Raw genomic sequence first — 11,757 nt, forward strand, 5'->3', positions numbered from 1 at the left:
TGAGAGGACAGATTGCGCCCCCATCGCTTCCCCTCCCCGCGCACGCCGGTCAGGTAGAATGTGGAATAACCCTCCCCCCGTGCAGCAGTTGGACTCGCCCAGCGCATTGTGACGCGGCTTCCCACACACGGGAGAAACCAGGACGAGGGAGAGCGCAAACTGTCTGATTCTAGACTGTACCACAGACAGTGTGGGTGCTATGACTGGCCCAGGGTAACCTTAACTCTGCCCCCAAATGCACACATGGCTCCCATTTATAGGGCTGGCAGCATTTTGTTCCCAGAGTTCCCTGTCTCTTACACACATCACATCTCCCTTCACTTTAGGGATTGGAAGTTATTTACATCAGAACTAGCCCTTGGTGAAGTTGAAGTTGCAGGAAAAGGCATGTATTGTCTGTAAAGGGATGACTCCCACAGCCTTCTCAGTTTCCTATGTGATGTTTCTGTGTCCCTCGTTTTGGAGTTTTGTCACATATTGTGTTGAACCACGGGCCCCCGCAGGTTGAGCATTGGCAAGACAAAGTGGGTAAGGTGTTATATTTTATTGGGCCAACTTCTATCAATGAAAGAGACAACATGGTTACAACACCACTACAAACATCCATGCATTGGGTTCATTCCTCTACAGTCTGGAATTACATGGTTACATCTTATTTCCAGGGGACATAGTGTGCTTAGTGAACAGGTTGGATGGTGATTCAAATGAGGACAGAATCCATACAATTCATGTCTCAAGTGGGGCCTAATACCATATGTAATTACAACAGTCTAAATTTGCATTTGGCTTATGGAAATCACTGCGCTTATTCTGATGATACACCAGTGTAACTGAGAACACCTCTCTGGTGGAGTTGCTTTTTATGTAGCCCGTTGTAAAACTAGGCAACTATCTAGATGAGTTAATGTACCCACTGGAAGAACTCTGTGTACCCCCAGTACACGTACCTCTAGTTGAGAAACACTGGAATAGGATGTGTAGTAAATACAGCAGTTGAATATAGGGAATGAGGCAGGGGCCAACTTGTTGAACAGTGAGAAGAAAAATAAATAGAGCTCAGCTGCCTTAACCATTTGCGAAATTGGTACCACTGTACTTTATGCACGAGTTGTCCCATTGACTCCACTGAAGTCAGGGCCGGCTCCAGCCCCCAAATGCACACATGGCTCCCATTTATAGGGCTGGCAGCATTTTGATCCCAGAGTTCCCTGTCTCTTACACACATCACATCTCCCTTCACTTTAGGGATTGGAAGTTATTTACATCAGAACTAGCCCTTGGTGAAGTTGAAGTTGCAGGAAAAGGCATGTATTGTCTGTGAAGGGAACGACTCCCACAGCCCAAGCGGTGAAGCGGAAAAAAAAAAGAAAAAGAAAAAAAAAAAAGATAAAGCCACGATCGGTGGCACTTCGGCGGCAGCTCAGCCGCGCCGCTTCATTCTTCGGTGGCAATTCGGCTGCTGAAGACCCGGACGTGCCGCCCCTTTCCATTGGCCACCCCAAGCATCTGCTTCCTTTGCTGGTGCCTGGAGCCGGCCCTGACTGAAGTCAACAGTACTACTCACTTAGTTAGGCTTGTGTTTAAGTACTTTGGTGGATCAGGGCCAGTGGGCCCTGCCACTTACAGAATGAAGCTTTCTGGAAGCAAAATGTGGTCCTTTACAGGGTTTATTTTCACAACAGCTCCTCATGAAGTTAAGGAAGGAAGGAGGTTTCTAGTCAAGAGGGGTAAAAAACTTACGTTTATGTGGAACATGAAGAAGTGAGGCAAACCAGTGAGAGAGGACAGTAGGGTTGAGAGGGAGTAGGAGGGTTAGATAAGGTGGGGAGGGGGAGGAGGGTGACAGGGTGGAAAATGCCAAATATGGGTTGTGTGATCCAAACTGAAAGGAAAACCAGCTCTGTGCTTATACTTAACCTCAGTGAGTTAAACTGTTAGTAGTAGATGACATTTTTCAGAAGTTTCCGCAGTTCAAAAAAGCTATGTACGTTACAGTGGCTGTATGTCAGAGCGGGATTTTGTCTACCCACACTCATTACCAAGAAAGAGGCTTAATATTATAGGAAGCTATTTGCTGCATCATACTTCCTCCTTAGAAACACTTATTTCTACAGTACTTAATATTATGTTTATTATATTTTTTTTGCTGCATTTTTTGTGGGGAATCTGATTCCATGCTGTCAAGAATAAAATTTACAAGGAACCTAAACCCGTATTACCACATTAGATTATAATAGTGAAAGATTTTTTAAAAATGTAATTTAATTTATTATCTGTATAACTGATAGTATCACTGATAGTTGCCTAACACTTTACACTATAAAGCCTGTATTCAATTTCTCTTAACTTTGCTAAACTTAACATGTTTTGAGATAAAATTTTCCTTGCAAGTTGCCTGCCACAGGCTGATTTTTTTTTTCAAGTTTCAGCAAAAATATCTTAGCTGTTTGCAAGAATAAGGTTAAGGAACAATTGCCTATGTTATAGTGTTACAGTGAGGTGCTCTAGCAACTCCATGTTTTGGAGCAGACCCTTGAAATTTGGTAGAGAGTTAACACTGGTGTCAGTAGGGTGACCAGATGCCCCGATTTTATAGGGACAGTCCTGATTTTTGGAGCTTTTTCTTACATAGGCAACTATTACCCCCCACCCCCATCTTGATTTTTTTCGACATTTGCTATCTGGTCACCCTAAGTGTCAGGGATGTGCTTTTTGCTGTTCCTGTGAACATCCACTCAAATTTGCCCATGTTTTGAACTCTGAACAATTGGTTCATAGCTGCTCAGTAGAGGTTTGTTAAGTATAATTCTTCAAAGATTCACTCTGTATTGAGCATGCACCACCATCCCCCTCACATCTCCTATCCTAGGGCCAGACTTCACATACATTAACCCCATAATGCATGTGTAATCCACACACACTCTGGGCATGGTGTTCTGTCCCATCTAGTGGCACTGAGACTACTTAGCAAGAGAGATAAAGAATGAGTCTGCTCTACAGCCTTAGCTAACAGCCAGTTGGCTTTTAGCTCATGCAGTAGAGGTTTATGCAGTAAGCTCTGGAGGTACTAGGTTCAATCCTGCCCACTGACGACCAGGGTCTGTCGGTGTTATACATGCTCCAGCCTAGGGCTGTAGTAAAAGCAGGACTTTTCCTAGAATTGCTCTGCCTAGCTGGTAGGGGCTACTGTGGTGGCAGGCACTGGAACAGAGGAGGGAGACTGTCTCTCCTATGCTTTCAGTGCTCCTCTTGCTGATACCCATACAGCCTGGTGGTGGAGGAGGAATTGCCTGACTTGAATGGAAAGGGGATAGGAGCAGAGGGGGAAATGAGTCTGGGATGGTGTGTAGGGGAGGGAATGGCCTGGGGGAAAAGGGGCAGAAGGATCTGTGAGTACTAGAGCACACTCCCCTCGGAATCTGAAATAGGACCTAGGATTCCAGAGTCTCAACATTCCATGGGCAGAGTATCTCAACAACTGTGACACCTATTGGCAAAATATGTTTCTCTTCTGCTGCTATTGGCTGGTCCCCATAGAGGACAACAGTCTGTTATTGCAACCAGGTGCTCAGTTAGCTCAAGCAGTAGGTGTGGCTCTGCTGTGTCTCTAGAGATCCAAAGCCTGCTGATGAGCCGTTCGGGGGTCAATATGGTTGTGCATGGTGGATTTTTTTTTCCAGTTTGCTTTATAAATAAAAAAGGAAATTACATAAAAATCTATTAGAAAGGCAAGGGGGCTGAGCTAATATATTTTATTGAACCAACTTCTGTTGGTGAGAGAGAAGCTTTCAAGGCACACAGAGCTCTTCTTTGGGTCTGGGAAAGGTTTTCAGGGCATCACAGCTAAATGCAAGGGGAGGCAGATTGTTTAGCATAAGTAGTTAGCAGATATTCTAAGGGACCATTCAAGGTAGAATGGCCCATTAACACCCCTCTAGTTATAGGAGAAAAAGAGGGGGTGAGTGGGTTACAGATTGTTGTAATAAGCCATAAATCCAGTGTATCTATTCAGTTCATGATTTTTAGAGTCAAGCAGAGTTATGAATTTAAGCTCCAAGGTTCATCTTTTGAAAGTGCTGTGCAGGTTTCCTTTGAGCATGAGGGCTGAGGTTAGACATAGACCACTAAGTTCTGTAATGAACTGGACGGACATTATAAGGAAGAAATTAGCGGTTAACTTCAATGTCATTGACTTTATTGACATTGTCATCATCTTGCTATTAAATACAAAATTTTAGTAACAGAGAGAGTGTTTTTTTGTTTGTTTGTTTTTTACTTTAGGATTTCATCTGAATTTCAACATCCAGCAGATGTAAAAAAAAAAAAAAGTGTGGGGTAGCCTGGAAACAGATATTCTTCTGAAGTAAAAAGTGAATCCATAAGCTTGTACATCCATCCATCCATCCATCCAGTGGGTCACAGAAGTGAGATAGCTAAGCCAACCTGCAATTACTCCTCTGAGTCATATAGGACCGGGGTGGAGCAGCAGCTACTCCACTCTGTCTCACAGTAGCGAGGGGGTGGCAGGTATTACAATGGATTAGAGACATGATGAAACAAAGTGGAGTTATGGCTACTCCAGCAGCTGCGGATGTGAGGCAGAGGAGTGGAATGATTCTATTTCCTTCCAAGTTCTCGTAAAACATTGTTCCAATAACCTAATTAAGAAAATTACCTGAGCAGTCTCAATATTTACTAGTTCACCCCATTCTCTGTTTTCCAGGATACACTTTGAAAATTCCTGACTCCCATGAATAAGGTCCCAGTTTTTAATAATAATGATAAAAAGAGTCTTAGCTCTTAAGCAGTGCTTCTGCAGCATTTTTCATCTATAGATCTTAACACCTTTTACAAAGCCACTGCCTCTTCAAATGTATTGGACTTGCTGTCTAAAACTGCTGCCTTGAGTTTCTCACTTCCAGCTCCATCCTTGACCCCCAACTAGGGTGACCAGACAGCAAAAGTGAAAAATCGGGACGGGGGTGCAGGGTAATAGGAGCCTATATCAGAAAAAGACCCAAAAATCAGGTTTGTCCCTATAAAATCAGGACATCTGGTCACTCTACCCCCAACAATCTTGTTTCCACTCTGTCCAAACTAATGAAACTGCTCTCACTAAATCTAATGACCTTTTCCCGGCCAAATTCCAGTGCTTCTATTCTATCCTTTTCCTTTTTGATCTTTCAGTAGCTTTTGACACAATAAGCCACTCTCTGTTTCTTAAAACTGTGTCCTCATATTGGTTTTTGTGACTGTGCTTTCCTGATTCACCTCTGACCTCTCACCTATCTCTGCTTCAGTATCTCTGCTTCAGGTTTAGTGGGTCTTTTCCCTCCTCACTCCCTTTTTCATTGTGCATCCCCTCAAAACTCTCTCCTTAGCCCCTCACCTCACTCTATGTCCTATCTCTAGGTACTCTTATCCACAAACTTGTCATTGGTTATTATCTTTATGCCAATGACTCACAGATCTACCTCTCTACTGCTGATCTATCTCCCTCCATCCAATCCAGCACTTCAGCCTGTCTTTCTGATATCTCCTAGACGCCCACTTAAATTTAGCATGGCCAGAATTGAGCTGATCTTGCCTCCAGTAGCCTTCCCTCACCCCGTTTTCACTATCACTATGGATACCACATCATCCTCCCAGTCACTCAAGCCTGTGATCTGGGTATCATCTTCAGCTTGGTTCTCTCTCTAGATCAGCACATTCAGGCTGTATCGAGATGCTGCTGCTTCTTCGTACATAACATTTCAAACATCCAGCCTTTTCTGACTGCCAAAGCTTTTGTCCAGGCCCTTATTTCATGCCTTAATTAATGTAAACTCTTCCCTTTAACCATGATTACTGCAATTCTCCTAAAGATCATTCAAAATGCTGCTGATAGGATCATCTTCCTAGATTGTCTTTCTGACCATGTCATCCCCCTTCATCTTTGTGGCTTCCCCCCCAGTGCACAAGCTTGTTGTCTTCATCTTTAAGGCCCTTCATTATTTGGCTCTACCCTATCTATCAGTTGTATTGTCTTAGCAAGCAATCAACTCCCACTTTCTCTCTGCCACTAATGTTGGTCTTTACGCCTTTACATTACTTCTCCCACAATCACCTTTGTGCTTTCTACCAGTCTGCCCTATGGGGACCAGTTGGCAGGACTCTGCTTTTTTTTCTTTGCTCAGCCGGCAGGACTCGGTATTTTTTTTTTGTGCTCTGCCAGCGGGCACCCCTCCCCCCCACATGTGTCCCAATATTTTCTTCCCCTCATCTGGTCACCCTAGTCTGCCCCTTCCATATGGGAAAAACTGTAAAGCCATTTTTTGTCCTCTTTTAATCCCTCCCATAGTCTTATTTCTGCCATGCTGCCTACAGAGCACTGTCACATGATGACTGGGCAATAGTGACCTGAGACTACTGCTTAGTATAACATGCTAATTTTACTCATACTTTGACCTCCCATCATGCCCCTTTGTCCATTTCATCTGCCGGTTGTGTCTTATTGTAAACCTGCATTGTAAACTCTAGTCTTTTTATCACTTGTGTATACAGTACTTAGCACAATGGAGCCCTGATTTCTGATTGGGAGCCACTAGGTGCTATTGTAATACAAATAAATTATAACAACAGCAACGACTACATGGTAGAACTAAATTAAAAGATGCACAACCTTTCATTTATAGCATTATGAAACTGCAGTGCCCTTTCAGAGATCTGAAAGAGCTATGGGAACCAAAGGCAAATCCTCTCCCTTCAGCCTGAAAATGCAAAACTAGGCTGATGTCCATTTTAATGAGCAAGGAAGCTTTAATGACATACCAGTGTCTTTCCATGATAAACATCTGAAAGACTTTTTTTCTTTTATGTGCAGAATTCCCCTGAAACCACATACAAGTCTGAAAGAGCATTCAGACAGATGTGCCACTGCTGAAGTATGTGGGTGTCTAGGCTCTTAGCAAATGTGCTGCACTTACCTAGAAAACTGATAACACAAGCTGCACCAACAGAATATAAAGTAGACAGTGCCTGTCTTTATAGTACTGGCTCATGTGACAGGCTTCAAACTGTAATGTAGTCCTGATGTTAGTGTGCTCCTGGTTCCTTATGTGCTCATGTGCACATTGACATGATATCAGCAGGGGCTCATCTGTTCCATTGTCATTATTTCGTCTTTTCCTAAAGAAAAAAAAAACCAACAGAGACATAAACAATCCAAAAAATCTTAACACTTACTAAAAATGCTTTAATTTGTTTACCCTGTAGAAAGAGAGAACCACATGCTCCATATGTCCTTATTTAAACTAGTGCTACTCTACACCCTTGACATCACACCAATAGTTAAGTTATTCTGATCTTCCTGTATCTCGTATTGAGGGGCCGGAGGTCATTGTGGGGCTAGTATTGGCATCATGGTACATGTGCATGAGTCAAAGTGCACTGGTAGAGCACTGTGATGCTAGTTCTGACTGCTAGCATCATGGCTTATTGTTTATATATGCAGTCATCCTGTAGCACCAGGAGCCAGCGCTTGTGCCGTATCACAGTGTGACAGACTGACAATATCCTGGCCAAACCTTCTGGAATTAAAATGAACTTTATTCTATTAAATTAAACCTGATTGAATTAGGGTTAATACCTTTGGCGGTCCATTATATTAAAAATGTTATTGTGTGTGTTATTGTGGAATTATATGTACCTTCTCTAGGAGGAGAGTGATGCTAATGTACTTCCTCTGTTACCAGCCCTTTGAAGCTATCCCCATGAAGAGGTGTGCATATACTGGTTCAAACTGGATTCTCCAGAGACCAACAGACAAAGAATGGAGTTTTGAATAAATAGCTGGGTTTTAAAATGGCTCAGGGTCTTCTTCCTGATCCAGCAAATGGACAGGACTTCTGATCACCGTAATTTCAGTCCTTAGGGAAGGGTTGGAACATCTTGGCCTACGGAGGCCCCATAAGACTGTGTGCTTGTTCTGGGCTGGAGCTGTGATAGACTTGTGAGCACAAAGGAAACCCTGTAGATGGGATATTCATTGAAGGACTTCTGCTGCCAGAGTCCATGTTAGAGTTGGAACGGTGTCTGGTAAGCTTATTAGCATGCGTCTAGGTTCTTTCATTGTTTTTAATACACTTTCTTTGTAGTGCTTTTACCTTAAGAATAAAATAGGCGTGCGTGGAAAGAGCTGTGTGGTAACTTATAACTATTGACAATCACTCTGTTATCAGTCTCTGAAGAGAAACAAGCAGGTGTGCTTAAGCAGGCGGTCTCTCCTGGGAATATCACAGTGAATCCAGGGAATTGTGTGGCCTGGAAATATCCTGGTCCGAAGGGAGAGGGAGGAGGGTCTGCACCCAAGAAAGGCACTAGCTGTGGAGCTGGAAGCCTGAGAGTGGGTGCTTTTGCTGGACCACTGAGGAGAAATACAAAGGCAGTTGCCCTGAACGGTACAGAATGGTACCAGATACCATTGTGAGGAAGCAAAGTTTCAATGCTGAGCTGCAGTAGGCAATGGAGATCAAGAGAGAGATGCCTCATGAAGATGGACAATTCCTATAAAATATGTTGGCTTGTTGACCTTGGGAACCCTAAGGGGCACAGAGATGAGCTGTATAAATACATACTCCAACATTTCTAAAAAAAAGAAAAACTACATTTCTAGCCATCTTCATATAGAACCAATTTTTCATTCTGTAAAAGCTGCAGACAGTGTCATGTTCGACTGCTAAATACATGTGTTTTCTATATTTAACTAAATTAATAGTAAAGACTGTGTTTGGCTCTGCTTTTTACTTAATTAAAGCTAAAAGGACACATCTATGTATGTGCAAGCTGAGCCTTAATCTTTAAAGACTGTCAGAAAGTATTAGGCTTGTTGTTGACAAAGGCCTAGTTTCCATTGATGGGTTCATTAAAAGTTTTGGCCAGCACAGTCAGGAAGAAGTACTGACTGACAGTCCTGAATTAAATTCAGAAAGAGCCACCCTGTTTTGTTAATCCATTCCGGATACTTGAAAACAACTCAGCAGGATAGGGAACTAATCCTATTTCATTTCAAATCCTGCTGGTTCCGTTTAATGAGCCTCATGTCTGGTTCTTTTTTAATCCAAAATAACACTTTAAAAAATATTTTGAGTCACCTTTTTGGAAAGTGAAAGTCTGGCATCTGGAGATACTTAGGGCCTGAATATCACCTTCATTTGGATTAGTGGAGGGCTTCCAAAGAAAGTGCAAATGGGATGTGTAGTGGGAGAGGAGAAGCAAATGGTCTCCCCTTCTCCAGATCCCGTGGAAGCTCTGCTGCAGATACATTAGGGAATTGGAGTCCAGATACAGGAGTGGGGGCTATGAGTGGGTGAGGTGTAGAGAGAGCTGACTGCTCTTCTCAGCGTCACCCCACTTCAGAGCAGAGAAGAATTTGCCGGGTGAGATAATGCTGACTCTCATGCTGCTTACACCTTTGCACATTGGAATGTGCCCAGATGGGGAGAGGAGACTGCAGCATTTGGTTTGCAGCCCATCTCCTGAGGGATCCACACTGTCATGGTGGGAGCGGGGCCCAGAGATTAATACCGAGGTAGTGCACCTCCATACAAATACTCTTGTCTCCCCCGAGTATTGTGAGATCTGTGAAATTTCCTTGTGGGTCTCAGAACATATGAGGAATAGGTGGGTCACATTCCTGCCAGTTTTAGTGGACCAAACCCCAGGCCCCTGTGAGAGAGCAATCTGAAGGGAACCCCACTAGTTTCACTGTGCTAACTTTCACAGTTTTTCTACAAAGCAGGTGATAGAGGAGCCCTTAGAATGTACTGTATCTCCCAGTTGATAGGGATTGAGGAAAGCACAGTAGATACCACAGTGAACTCAATCTTCAGTTGAAGGGTGGGAAGGTCATAAAGAGATAATATCACACAGGAGCAAACTTGGAAAAAACAACATTAATAGAAAATGTAGTAGTTTAGTCAGTATTTTTCTGTTACCTTTGATAGTATCAAAACGATCTATGCTCCATTAAGGTCTCCCTCAAGCACATTCCAGCCTTTTGTTCTACTATAGCCAACCGTGATATCACAGTCTAGTGTGTGACATCATAGTGCTATGGAAAAGTCTCCATTTGAACATAATCTCCCTCTAGGATCTCCTAAGACAAAAAAAGGTGTTAAAAGGGTGAAAACTGTTCTTTAAACACCAGGGGCCCAGATCTTTTAGTGTAGTGTTTCCCAAACTTGGGACGCCCAAAGGGAGCTGCTGGAACGGCGGCCAGTACGTCCCTTGGCCCGCGCTGCTTCCCGCAGCGCCCATTGGCCTGGAGCAGTGAACCGCGGCCAGTGGGAGCCGTGATCGGCTGGACCTGCAGACGCGGCAGGTAAACAAACCGGCCCGGCCCACCAGGGGCTTTCCCTACACAAGCGGCGTCCCAAGTTTGGGAAACACTGTTTTAGTGAGATAGTTTTGATTACAAACCATGCTTGCAGCTCTAAAGTGTGCTGCTCTGATCTTCCCCATTCAGCTGAGGCTAAAATGCGACCACATTTATCCCAGATGGCCACTCTGGGGAGGGATGGCCTAACCACCCATTGCTCTCAGCCACATCCCTGCTATCTACTTTAGTTTTGTGTAGCTCAGCTCACTGCTTGTGGAGTAAGCAAGCTGTATAGATATAGGGTAAGCCCTGTCATTCATCCTGGACGGACCCAATTAATAGTGCTCTTAGCCAGGTGATTGTTGAACTACTTACCATTCATAAATTATCATGGCATACTTTGATATTTATCATTGTGAAAATTAATAAGCGGTGGATAGCTCAAAAGAGTGAGTGCTAAAATCACCTTCCTACACTGCCCTGTATCCAGGGCCTGCCGCCCCAAGCAAAAAAAAAAAAAAGAAAAGAAAAAAGCCGCGATCGCGATCGGCAGCAGCAATTGGGGGGGAAAAAAAAGCCGCAATTGGCGGCGGCGGCAGTTCAGCGGCAGGTCCTTTGCTCCTAAAGGGAGTGTCAAGGCTGTATCCCCACTTTGAACTTTAGGGTACAAATGTGGAAGCCTGCATGAAAACTTCTAAGCTTAACTACCAGCTTAGATTCTGGTCTGCTGCCACCATTCTCAAAAACTAATTCCCTTCCCTGGGAAGCCTTGAGAAACCTTTCACCAATTCCCTGGTGAATACAGATCCAAACCCCTTGGATCTTAAAACAAGGAGAAACTAACCATCCCCCCTTCTTTCTCCCACCAACTCCTGGTGAATACAGATCCAACCCCCTTGGATCTAAAACAAGGAAAAATCAATCAGGTTCTTAAAAAGAAGGCTTTTAATTAAAGAAAAAGGTAAAAATCATCTCTGTAAAATCAGTATGGAAAATAACTTTACAGGGTAATCAAACTTAAAGAGCTCAGAGGACCCCCCCTCTAGTCTCAGGTTCAAAGTACAGCAAACAAAGATAAACACTCTAGTAAAAGGTACATTTACAAGTTGAGAAAACAAAGGAAAACTAACACGCCTTGCCTGGCTATTTACTTACAAGTTTGAAATAGGAGAGACTTGTTTAGAAAGATGTGGAGAACCTGGATTGATGTCTGGTCCCTCTCAGTCCCAAGAGCGAACGAACTCCCAAACAAAGAACACAAACAAAAACCTTCCCCCCCGCCCCCCAATTTGAAAGTATCTTGTCCCCTTATTGGTCCTTTGGGTCAGATGCCAGCCAGGTTACCTGAGCTTCTTAACCCTTTACAGGGAAAAGGATTTTGGAGTCTCTGGCCAGGAGGG

This window comes from Trachemys scripta, chromosome 1 (genome assembly GCF_013100865.1).
Source record: "Trachemys scripta elegans isolate TJP31775 chromosome 1, CAS_Tse_1.0, whole genome shotgun sequence".
NCBI classification, from domain to species: domain Eukaryota; kingdom Metazoa; phylum Chordata; order Testudines; family Emydidae; genus Trachemys; species Trachemys scripta.